The sequence below is a fragment of the Silene latifolia genome, chromosome 11 (genome assembly GCF_048544455.1).
Source record: "Silene latifolia isolate original U9 population chromosome 11, ASM4854445v1, whole genome shotgun sequence".
NCBI lineage: Eukaryota > Viridiplantae > Streptophyta > Magnoliopsida > Caryophyllales > Caryophyllaceae > Silene > Silene latifolia.
In genome coordinates, this window is record NC_133536.1 from 6878107 (window position 1) to 6887079 (window position 8973).

The following is an 8973-nucleotide window of genomic DNA, read 5'->3' on the forward strand; positions in this document are numbered from 1 at the left end:
TAGTACTTATTTTCAGTGATTTTACCATCTAAACTATGATCACTATCATTTGTGTTTGTATGATTCACAATTTTTGTTATCACTTCAAAGCAACGGATTGAATTGGAATACGTCTATGTTTAATTACGCCCAGGTTAAGATGATTTGTATATGAATTCAATTTTAAGCCTTCACTAACATGGAATGGTTGAAGATCTACGTAACTTACTCTTATACATACGGAGTAATTTACCCTAAACATTGTTTTTAATATTACATACTATACTCGATTGAGATTGGAGAATCATATTGCAAAAAAATTGAAGTTAGCAAATTATTTGCAAAAAAAGCTACACATACACATTAAGTAGTTAACTATATGTAGCATAATTTTTTTATTCCTTTACTTTATACATTTAGAGTTGATCGGTAGTCAACGGTGGTCGGCAGCGGGTCAACCTTTAAGTCATAGGTTAAAAATGTTTTTTTTAATGAAAGGTAAAAATATAATAGGTAAAAAACGGAATCATACACGGATCCTTGGGCCATCACGGAACCAACACTATCCAACTCATGTTTGAGCGAAACCAGCCCACAACACCATCAAAAAACAACCAACGACAAAACCAAGCATGCACAACGACAAAATATGAGGCTTGAACGCATGACCTCTTAATTGAGGAGCACTTATTATCACCACTGTGATACATCCATCTTGTTGTCATTTTTGTATTTATTTTGCTATATTTCGTTGTTAGACCTGAGTTATCATGTGAGGGTTACAAACTTATTAAATTCTGACGTCTGCTTATTGTAGAATACGCTAACATCGCAATCTGTATCGGTAAATCGCTCTACAATGGGAATTTTCATAAGGAAATTTTCATAAGTTACAAAATTCTATTTTAAAATGGCGTAATGAAGGATTTTTCCAGTAATGTCGATAGTTTTATGGATCACAAATTCTCACTTTAGACGGACGCTATCCGTCTAAAGCTGTAACGGATAGTGTCGCTCTCAGAAAAGGAGAGTGGATAGTGCAAGTCTAAATGTAAATAAGAATAGTAGCAATCCTGCAATTTATGATATATCTGAACTAGGTAATCATTTAATAAAAAACTGAAAATGAGAGTGGAAGACTGAAGAGATAGACAAAAGGAATTTTTGTTGAAAAAACAGAAAAAAAGATATTTTGTACAGGTCAACCAACTAAACAAATGATGCATTATTTTGATTATTCCTTACCACCGTATTTATTTATTTTTATTTTTATTATTTATTATTTTTTTTTGTTTATTTTTTTAAGGTAAGGAAACTAGGTTGAAAAATCAACCTATAACATCCTTTTGGATGCGGATGAGAATGGCAAAGAAAATCAAAGATTTTCAAAATACCACATGAAGGAAGAAAATAAGGGATCGTTTGGTTCGTTAAGGGAATTGAAGTTCCAAGGAAATAAAAGTTCTCATGATTTTGTAAATCACATGAAATGGAAGAATGATGTTTGGTTGGAAGGTGGGAAGTTAATTACACAGGAATTCACACTTACCTAGGGGGACCTAGGTAAGCAACTTCTCACATCATGGAGGAATTGAAGTTCCTATAGAACTTCAATTCATGTGATTTGGGACAAACAAACAACCCTCTCATTTTGCAAATCCCATGAATTGTAATTCATGTGTTTTAGAATGGGTAACCAAACGACCCCTAAATGTAAGAGGGCAAAAAGAGTTAACTCTCTTAAGAAAGCCTTGCACTTTAAAACCCACAAAACAAACATAAAATAAATTAAACTATGAGTTCAATCTCAGAAAAATACCAACAAAGAATACTAGAGACTAAAGAAGAAGAAACCTTCAACATAGAAAAAGGAATATACATCGGATGTACTACCTCCAACTTTTTTATTTTTGAGCATATATTATTTTTTGAGCTTATTACCTCAAACTTTATTTGTTTTTGAGCATATGTATATTTTTGTTGAGCTTATTAAAATTTATAAGTTAGATTTTAATTTTTTTACTTCAAAACTCAAATTTTACTAAATTTATATGTAATGTTTTTGAGTTTTATTGTAATTTTTTAGAGTTTAATGTTTAAGTGAATAAACTCAGAAACTTTATAGTAAAACTCATAATTTTTAAAACAAAACTCAAAATTTTTATTAAAATGCTCGGAAACTATTGAATTGGTGGTAATACATCAGATGTATAATCCACCTACTGCCTTCAACACTCTTCTACCAAAAGACAAACAAAAGCTGTGAAAAAAAGTGCTCCAAAAGAGCCAAACCATATTTGATGGAGTGATAATTTTCACCCTTTTCAAGGCAAAAAATACCCAGCAAATTTTCACAGATCCATCAAAATACAAAAAAAGTATTACATTTAAAACATTCACTTGATGGATCATTGAAGAAGGCTTAAACTTTCAAAGCTTCCTCCTCCACAATCAGATGTACCAACAACTATAAAATAATCAAATTATCAAAAATCTAACACACACACAACATATATGTGTATAAAACTCTTCGAAAGACAAAATAGATTTGCTATAATAAATTTGTAAAGCCTAAAGCTGATAAAAAATGGCTGACAAATTTCTGGATTAAAACCTTCTTTAGCTTTGACAAATGACTCAAAAAGATCTCCTAGGCTAAAATGGAGATCAAATTGAAGTCTAGTCTTACAAAAAAGGTGAAAATCAAGAAAAATACTGATTTTTTTTTTCTAATAAACACTTCTTAGAGATAAACAAGGGATCTTCCTCATTTGTAAAGATAGAAGAAGATTAAAGAAATAAAAAGGAAGAAGAAGAGTTGAGGAAGAAGGCAAGAAGCGTGCCTTCCTAAATTCTTATATCTTTTGCTTTTTTTGAGAGAGCATCCTCTCTCATCTTTCTTTCTCAAGGAACACCTCTCTCAGTTTATTTTTGTAGTTGGGATTTTGGGAACATTGGAAATAATAAATTTAGTGGTCAAATATGATGTTGATGATGGAAGCATGCTTTGTACATGGTACATTTTGCCGACCTCATTCTATTTTGATTAAGTTTTTTTGGTTGTTTCTTCTGTTAAATATTCAATAAAGAATTAAAAATCATGCTAATGATTAAATTACAAAAATTAATGCCTTTTATATTAAGAGTTGTGTATAATAGTAATAATGAAAAATGATAAATACATTTAGAACTGGCAAAATCAATCCTATCCGAAAAGGCTGATTCGAGACCTAAAATCGACCCGAACTGCAACACCCGCCCGAAGCCTGAATTGACCTGGTATTACACTATTACCCATAAATGACCCGAGCTTTCATGGACCCGTAACAGACCCGACCTGGAATGGCGCAATCTCAAACCACCCAACCCGAAATTGAACCGACAAAATATAATTTTAATTGACCCTAAAAGACTTGAAATGCCTTTATTTCTCTCAATCGTTGACCTGAAAATGATCCGACCCTAAACAACCCGACCCGCTTGACCCGAAAATCCGAAAAGATCCGAACTAACCCGATAATGAGACAAACCCGAGCTGACCCGACCCCAGTGGCGGATCTTGGATGAATTCATGAGGGGGGCCGAAGAGAACTAGCTAGTACTATTCCGACTTGTTAAAAGAAACATGTAAATTGTAAACTAATTTATTAAAATTAATATGTTAGTAAAAAAAAGTCCTATAATCAAACAATACTCGACGGTCTTTGACAGATTTAAAATCGTCAATAATAGTCTCTAAACTAAAAGATTTTGAAATTTCCCTCTCAATATAAATAACCAGGCTATCAGTATACAATTTTGTTATTTTTTTTTTGCTCGACGGTCTTTGACAGATTTGTTTGCTTACTCATCGTCCTATATAATAATGTCAAGTATGAAGTATGTATCAGTATACAATTTTGTAATTTTTTTTTTTGGCATAGTAGTGCATTCATAATTTTTTACAATTAACTAACTAACATTAAACAATTATATCAAAATTCTAATAAAGCAGTACTAACTACTGAGTAATTGCATAATATATTAATATGAATCTATCTTGATTCTTGAATTTATAATATAAAAGAGATCAGACAAAAGAATACACACATAATTTAAAAACAATGGAATGACAGGCCTTTTTAAATCGACCTCTTTGTTGATAAAATACCAGAAATTAAACGGAAATAAAAGCCCCTAATTCTCAATTGTTCTTCAGCCAATAAATCTCAATCCTAATTCGATAATTTGATAAACAAAGAAGGGAGAGACGGACTGCAGGAGTACTTTGTTGAATTGTTGCGTTGTTGGTATAAAAAATTAAGCTTTTGGCTATTTATCTTCTTCTTCAAAGTAGTTGATTATTTTGTGTGTTTTAGAGAAAACCATTGGGTATGCTAAGAATATGTAAAAGTAGAATAAGGAAAGTAATAATGAATTATAGACTCTTAGGATAGTATTTTACGGAAAAGTGGAATAAGGTGAATATGGGAATTAATTAATTATTTTTTAAGAGTGATGTCATGGCTTTTTGACTTTTAAGCTTCCAATTTTGTTACACTGCACAAACTTTTGTAGATTTTGAGGGGGGGGGGGCTATAGCTAGCTAATATTATTATTTTTATTAAACAACTATTATCCATTGTATTAAGTGAGAACTTTGAGAAGGGGGGGAGGGAGGGGCTGGCCCCTGTGCTTGTCAATGAGATCCGCCCCTGCCCGACCCGAACCCTACCTGTTGACCCGTTTTGCCAGGTCTAATTATACAGCCCCAAAGGAAATTCATTATTAATATAGCTATTAATTGCATCATTTTTTATGCATTTTTTGTCATAATTTCTTATACTAATGCCAGATTTAGAAGGCTTTAACTACTCAAAATTGTACTCCGTATTTTTCTTTAAGATTACCATAAGAATAGTATAATGCAAACAATTCATACTCCGTATTTAATAGGCGGTTGATGGTTGGGTGGAGGATATATGTAACACCCCTAATTTTCATAATATATTTCCTTATTTTATTTTCCCATGTTTCATATTTTATTTTTCGGGAAAATACCCTTCTTTTATTTTATGGGCTTATCTAGCTCGAAATTTGGTGGAAACCCACTTTGTTCTTGGGTTCCACGTGAGTTTGGAGTATATGGGTGAGTTTTGGGCCTAAGTTTGGAATAAATCCATGAGCTTCTATATAAATAAGAAGGGAAACCAAACCCTTGGTTTTCTTTTCTCATAATTCTCACAAAACCCTAAACCTAATTTCTCTCCTCTCTTCCTCCCTTGTGCCGCGCGTTTCTCGCCTAGGGTTTTGTACCGCCCTTTCTTTTCCTTCGTTCTTCATCGTTCTTCGTGCCTAGATTGGTCCTACTTCTTGGATCTATCTATCTTCTTCGTAAGTTTTATGTTTATCGCGTAGTCTTTATAGTTTTTATAGTTTATATATATAGTTAGTATATTAATTAGTACCGTTCTCCTTTGACATGTGTGATGATTCAATAAAGGTGTGGAAGTTGCTCCTGGAGAGGACATTTATATTGTTGAAGACGATCTTTAGGATTATTTGCTTAATAAGGTAACTAGGTGTTTTTTTTTAATTGTGTTTATGTCAATTGATGTAATTAATGTGATTTAATGATTGATTTGTATGATTAATACATATTTGATTGTTTATTGTCATGATTAATTATGTTTTCCCATGTTTGTACATCTTTTATTGCTTTAATTATATATCGTGTGTTATTTATATGTTTATTATGGGTGTCATGAGCGTAATTAGGGTTTACTAATAAACCATAGTGGCGGCGTGATAGGCGGCCAAGACTGCTCTCCAAAGTTATAGCTAAAACTAGTATAACCTTGATGATGATTCGAGTGTTATAGCTAAAGTTAGTACAACTTTGGGTTGTTACTCAAGTTACGGCTGTTTGAGTTATAACCTTGGAAATATGAATTCAAGGTTATAGCTGAATCTACTATAACATTGAAGTGCGAGTTAAGGTTATAGCTGGAACTAACGTACCCTGAGATTTATGGCTCAAGGTTATGGTTGGAACTAGTATAACTTTGAGGTTCGTGACAAGGTTATAGCTGAGGCGAGTATAACTTCAAATTATATATGTTGGAGTTATAGTAGAGACCTCGTATCCATAGTTAATGTTATGACTAAGGTTACTATAACCTTGGTTGTTTATGCTTGCTTCACATGTTGTGTTGTGTTAAGTTATTATATGACAATGTATGCATGTGTCGTTGGTTACTCTTGTTCATATGTTGGTAGGACAACCAGTTAAACTATTCTACTGTGTTGAGTCATGATGTTATTCACACATGAGCTGTACAGTCAGTTAATATGTGCATTTGCATGAGTTGGACAACCAGTTAAATTGTTCTTCTGAGTTAAGTGGTGATGTGGTTCACACATGTCGTGTGCAGTCAGTTAAACTGTGCGTTTGTTTGTTGGCTGGTCGAATAGATGACGGTAGTATCAGTTAAATACTATCGGAATGAATCAAGAGCTGCTCTTCGGAGGTTTATTGTTCTATGTTCGGGGGTGGCCAGATTCGTCAGTTAAACGTTCCGGGTCCCGAGTGTCGTTCGATGTATAGTTAATGCATCGAGAGGTCTGGCCAGGTCTTAGGCATATAGGCAGTGGTGATACGCTATACATAGTACCGTGGAGTATCATTTAAATACTTCACAACCGATGGTTCGTCAGTTAAACGTTCCATCTGCTAGTTCATCAGTTAAATGTTCTAGCGGCGTTAGCTCTATTCGCTATGCTTTGTTGCTAGCTTTGTGCCTTATGTGCTGTGGATCGTGTCTACTTTGGTTTGTATGTGTCCATGGTCTAGTGGTTGCATACGGTCTAAGTTCATATAGTCTCATACGTCTAGTGTTAAGAATATCATGAGTAGTAAGTCCGAGTTTGATTTTCATGAGTATATGGTCTCACATGTTTACTGGTTTTACATTTCAATTGTTATTGATTATTGGTTATATTCAATTGTTGTAAACATGACTGGGAGAGGATCTAGTTACTCCTGACTAATTGTGGACCCCCATTCTCAGGTTGTTCAGATGATTTGCTGTTTGGATGATATCTTGCTGGGGAAGTATTGTGCGCGAGATGAATAATAAATTAGGAGTTTGTTTTCATGTTTTGAGAACCTTTGAATAATGTATTAGTTTGGTTTTGGTTTAGTAGCGAACCAGATTGGTCAGATGTTTCTGCCACCTTGACCCTTTTATCATTGTTATACTCTGATAATTCTTTTAATATACGTTTTTTCCTTTGTTTTATAATCCGGGTTGTTACAATATAGATGAGAGTGGAGCAAATATTTTTGACATTTATACAGTCCAGAATTACTAAATTCAAGTATAAATTTATTTTGAAAAACAATTTGTAGGACTTCTGTAGGGATCATACAAATCAGATTGGAATTAAATGAAGTCGATGTGAAGTAATTATTTAACTTTCACAAAGTAATGAAGTCAGAGTTACAAGTTTCAGAATATTTAACTCGGGTCTTTAATTTGACTGGAATGTTTGATGTTTGATAGTTAACGTTTTTAATTGGAATTAAAGTGATAGTATTTGGGTCTAATTAAAGACCTAGTTTGCATTAAACAATAAGTCTTCTTTTAGACGGTCTTAAATAAGACGGAGTAAATGTCACTATTTTCTTAATAGAATGTAATCATTTAATGACATAATTATATAACTAAAGTTGTCCCTTTTTACCTTGAAAAAGATGGTAACATTTTATCAGAAAATAGTAACATTTTATCGTAAAATGGCTACATTTAATCCGTCTTATTTCAGACAAAAAATAGCCCGTCTAAAATAAGAATTTGCGCTAAAAAATCCAGTTAAGGATCTCCTCCATGCTTCCTTAATTTATTTTCATCGTTAAGCATTAGGTTAACTAAGACATTTAATGACACTCACTCATTAGAAAAACTTGTCAAAAAGTAAACAACAACTCTCCTATAAGACCGTCCTATAGCATAAGACTAGCCCAAAAGAAGAGAAACTCAAAAAAGAAAACAATTAAATTTATTTATATTTTAATTTTATTTTAACGACCTGACATTTTATGATGAAAACTAACATATTTAAATATACAATTTATCAATATAAAATTTTAGGTTCTTAAAATAAAAAATAATTCTACAAGTTTATTAACTAATTTATTTGGGCTTCTAATTATTGGGCTAGTTTTATAAATAAAGTGGTATTACACAACAATTTGTGAAAAGTAAATAACAATAAATAAATGATGAATTAAAAAGTAGTGAATTTACTCATATTAGCTACAAACGACTTGATTTTCGCACACAACCATACATACTTAATTTGTAAATAACCACCTAATATGTCCTAAATTTTACAAATAACCACCTAATATATATGTCATTTTTTTTACAAATAACCACCTTAATTTCAACTTAACTAACAAAATTAACACCTAACTAGTGTAGATCCCCGTGCTACAGCACGGTATTTTTTAGTTTTGTTTTATAAAGAGACATTCTCATTAAATTAATTGTATAAATTAACTGTACCTTTAATGTTATAATGTACTAATATAATCTTAGTAAGAGGTAGAAAATGAAAGTTTATTTATTTCTGTCTTCAACCATTTTTATATTACTTTACTATAAAAATTAACTCTATAATGCTATATCATTGCATGAAACTAATTTATGACATTAAATTTCAATTAAGTGATGTAAAATGTAATCTAACTAAAACGCATATAAACCTTATAAAAAAAATAGGTAAAAACAGTATACCACGCACTTAAAAAGACGATTTACGAATAAGTTTACTAATATATTTTTGGGTTATTCTATATGGTAACCCTCAACTTTTTCAGATTCCACGTGGTAACCCTGCAAATCAGAAAAATAAAATGGTAACCCGGAAGTCCATTAATTGCAATTAACGTGACCCTTAACTATAATTCCGTCAAATTGGGACGTTAAGTGTCTTATGTGGCATATGACA